Genomic DNA, 4,514 nt, shown 5'->3' on the forward strand with positions numbered 1-4,514 from the left:
CCTACTAATCATCTTCTTCAGGGTTGAAGGCAGTTGAAGTTATTGGTGATGAGGTCCCTATAACCCCTCTTCTTCCAGATTTCCTGAAAAATCAGCTATGGCCCTCTTTTCTACCCCAGGTTTTCAATAGTTGCATAAGCCTCTAATTCCCTGTATTAAAGCACTTTTTGCTCAGAATACCTAGGATAGCTAGTCTTCTCATGACTGAACTCTGGCAGATTCTTGAAAGACACTATTATCCTTCTAGTTCTGACTGCTGGTAGATGGAGCCCCACTCACTTGACCTCTCTGTTGTACTTGATGATGTTGATATTTGGCATATTTGGCTTCTTTCACTTGTTCCTGGCCACTATTTAGCATGAGCTTATGTGGGACCATTTTCTTCAGCCTCTTCTTAAATGTTGTTGCACCCACGCGTTCCATTCTTTTTAATTAAAAAAATTTTTTACTGAAGTATAGTTGATTTACAATGTTGTGTTTGTTTCCACTGTACAGCAAAGTGAATCAGTTATACATATATCCACTCTTTTTTAGATTCTTCTCCCATAGAGGCCATTACAGAGTACTGAGTAGAGTTCCCTGTGCTATACAGTAGGTTCTTATTAGTTATCTATTTTATATATAGTAGTGTGCATATGTCAATCCCAATCTTCCAATTTAACCCTACCCCCCTTTCCCTCTTGGTAACCATAAGTTTGTTTTCTATGTCTGTGAGTCTATTTCTGTTTTGTAGATCAATTCATTTGTATCATTTTTACTAGAATCCACGTGTAGTGATATCATATGATATCTGTCTGTCTTACTTCACTTTAGCATGATAATCTCTAGGTCCATCCACGTTGCTGAAAAATATGGAACGTTTCACGATTTTGCATGTCGTCCTTGCACAGGGGCCATGCTAATCTTCTCTGTATTGTTCCAATTTTAGTATTTGTGCTGCTGAAACGAGCACCTGAGTTCAATTCTTGAGTCTTCTTTTACTGTATACATTATCCTTATGCTATTTCCCACTTGCTCACTATCTCAAGAATATGTATCTTTAGCCCAGAAAAATTTAAATGAATGCATAAATGAAGTAGAGAAAGAAAACTGAATGGGAAGAGAAAAAGTATACCTTTAATATACATTGCTTTAAGTGAGTGTATTTATTCTATCTACAGAAAAGAGAACATCTAAATTCTAGAGATTTTAAAACATATTCAGAATGTTCAATTTGCTGTATTTCTAGTGATGAAAAATGTAACAGAATAGAGAAGATGCTGATTTCAGTAAACTAAGAGGAAATTTTAACTTTTAGGAATCCTGGAAAAATGTGTTTTCTAACTAAACTTGCTATTCTTGAGGATTAATAAGAGATAATGACAACTGAGGGTGAACAAAGTAGACTTTAGAGAAAAGTAACATCTATTTTCCCTGATAAGTTAGTACCCTTGCCAAAAATGATCCATGATCGAATAAGGTGGAGATTTTCAAACTGAGATCTGAGGAACTCTAGGGTTCCTGGTGTTTGCCCTAGCATGATAGGCAGAATTCTAAGATGTCTTCCAAGATTCCCAGCCCCTCATATACATGTCCTATAGAATCTCTGAGACTTTGAACATGATGGGATACCAGTCCTGTATTTAGGTTATATTATATATTATAATATATATATTATATTATACAGTTAACTTTAAGAAAGGGAGGTGGCCTAGATGGGCCCAACCTAATCACACATTAGCCCTTTCTATCTGGATCTTATTGCTCAGAGAGCAAGCTGTCAGGGAGACACACTCCTACTAGCTCCTGGAAAAAAGCAAACAGCCTTGTGACCTGCATATGGGGACCACATCGCAAGGAGTTGCAGCCATACTCCAGATGTTGAGAGAAACCTCCACATTATAGCCAGCGAGAAAATAGAGACTTTGGCCCTACAGTTGCAGGGAACTGAATTCTTCCAACAACCTGAATGAGCTTGGAAGGGAATTCTTCAGCAGAGCATCCAGAAAGGAATACAGCTCTACCAACGCCTTCATTACAGCCTTGTGAGACCCTGAGCAGAGAACCCAGCCACACGGTGCCTGAACATCTGATCTACAGAACTGTGAACTAATAAATGAGGATTGTTTTAGACCACTAAGTTTGTGGTAATTTGATATGTACCAATTGATTATGAACACATCTAGGAACCTCTATGTGAGCAGGGCTGGCTGAGAGGTCTGTGTAAGCAGGGCTGGATACTTCAATTCTAGAAACTCTATTTCCATATTTCATATTGTGTAAGATAACTTATTAAAACATCGAAACAACGAGATACCACCACATACCTATTAGAATGGCCAAAATCCATACACTGACAACCAAATGCTGGCAAAATTGTTGAGCAGCAGAAATGCTCATTCATTACTGATGGGAATGCAAAATGGTACAGCCACTGTGGAAGATGGTTTGGCAGTTTCTTACAGAACTAAGCATACTCATACCACACATTCCAGCAGTTGTGCTCCCTGGTATTTATCCAAAGGAGTTGAAGACTTATACCCACAGACTTAAAAACCTGCACATGGATGTTTATAGCAGCTTCATTCATATTTGTCAAAATCTGGAGATAACCAAGATGTCCTTCAGAAGGTGAAAGGTTAGATCAACTGTGATCCATCCAGACAATAGAGTATTATTCAGCACTAAAAAGAAATGAGTTATCAAGCCATGAAAAGACATAGAGGAAAGTTAAATGCATATTACTAAGTGAAAGAAGCCAATTTGAAAAGGCTACACACTGTATGATTCCAACTATAAGACACTTTGGAAAAGGCAAAACTTTGGAGACAATAAAAAGATCAGTGGTTGCCAGGTAGAGCACAAAGGATTTTTAGGGTAGTGAAAATACTCTATATTATATTATAATGATGGATATATGTCATTATACATTTCTTCTAACCCACGGAATGTACAACACCAAGAATGAACCCTAAGGTAAACAATGGACTTTGGGTGATTATGATGTGTCAGTGTAGGTTCATCCTTGGTTAAAAAAAAAAAAAGTACCATTCTGGTGAGTGGTTTTGATAATGAGGAAGGCTATGCATGGCACATGGTGTATATGAGAAATCTCTATACCTTCCTCTCAATAGTGTTGTGAACTAAAACTGCTCTAAAACTGAAGTTTAAGAAAGTAAATTGTTTTGTCACTTCTATATATTGCATTCACTTTTCAAGTGAATTTAAGGATTAATCAGAAACAGGCTGAAGCCATGGTTCTTTTCTTATGTAAAATCCTGATCCATTTGAAGAACTTTTGCTGGGGAAGAGGGAGTGCTCTAGTGAGAATGATAGTGAAAATAGCATGGCAAAAAGAAAAGATTCCCAGAAGTATGAAAAGGCACAAAGTTCTGTTTGTCCTGCCTGCAGTCAAACTCTAAGTTCAGAACTCTTGAGGCCATGCGCTAGGGGGGAAGGGGAAATGGGGAGGCATGGTCAAAGGGTACAAAGTTTCAGTCATACAAGATAAATAACTTGTATGGAGATCTCCTGTAGAGCATAGTGTCTATAGCTAACGAAACTGTATTGTATACTTAAAATTTGCTAAGAGGATAAAGGGAGCAGGAGGAAACTCGGGGAGGCAATGGATACGTTTATGACAAAGATGGTGGTGATGATTTTACAGGTATATACTTAATCGAGTCGTGTACATTAAATATGTACAGATTTTTATATGTCAATAAATCAATGAAGTGGTTTTAAAATGGCAAGCCATTGTAAGTAATGTCTGCATGGTGCTCCTATGGAGGTTCCCAGTATTTCCACCAATATCTGTGCTTCAAGCATGGCAGCAAATAGCACAGAGTGAGGAATGAAGAGGCCTGCTTATGGAAGTTTTACTGGTAACAAGTACAAACAGATGACATATGAACAATGGGGCCCACTTAGTCCAACCCACTGCCTTGTCTTGCTGCTACATATGATCGTAGGGTAGGGGAGGGCTAAAATCCAAGAATTACTGAGATAAAATTTGTTGCCAAGTGGTATTATAGAAGTTTTTATTTGGAAGATGATTAGAAGAAATGAATGTGGTATTCCTTACCTACCTGTATTTTTGAACTTCAACTCACAACTATTATAATTTATAGGGACTTGATGTGAGATTTCATTGGAATGAAACAGGGTTTGACAAACTACCAGTTACTGTCCAACTTCAGCCCATCACCTATTTTTGTAAATAAAGTTTTATTGAAACACAGCCAGGCCCATTTTTAATTTATGTATTGATTATCACTGCTTTCATGCTACAACGGCAGAGGTGAATAGTTGCAACAGAGATTACATGGCCAGCAAAGTTGAAAGTATTTGCGCATTACATTGCGCCCTTTACAGGAAAAGTTTGCTAACCCTGGAACAAGATTCTGTGGTTATAATAAATTTGAGAACTCCTGAATAAAGCAACCTCAGTCATTGCAAACATATAAGAAAGAAACATGCCCACGATTTGGGATGAATACCAGAGAGACTAAGATTTCCAAGTGTCTATTATTGGA

General features: G+C 37.7%; 1 non-coding gene across 1 annotated transcript; it reads right to left on the reverse strand.

Moving 5' to 3' along the window:
• Nucleotides 1-845: 845 nt before the first annotated feature.
• On the reverse strand, nt 846-952 carry LOC115803361 (U6 spliceosomal RNA). The gene has a single exon (XR_004024041.1). It is a non-coding gene; the product is annotated as a U6 spliceosomal RNA (small nuclear RNA).
• Nucleotides 953-4,514: the final 3,562 nt, after the last annotated feature.

Source organism: Delphinapterus leucas, chromosome X, assembly GCF_059928025.1.
Source record: "Delphinapterus leucas isolate spDelLeu-1000000601 "Yukka" chromosome X, BTC_Dleu_Yukka2, whole genome shotgun sequence".
Taxonomy (NCBI): domain Eukaryota; kingdom Metazoa; phylum Chordata; class Mammalia; order Artiodactyla; family Monodontidae; genus Delphinapterus; species Delphinapterus leucas.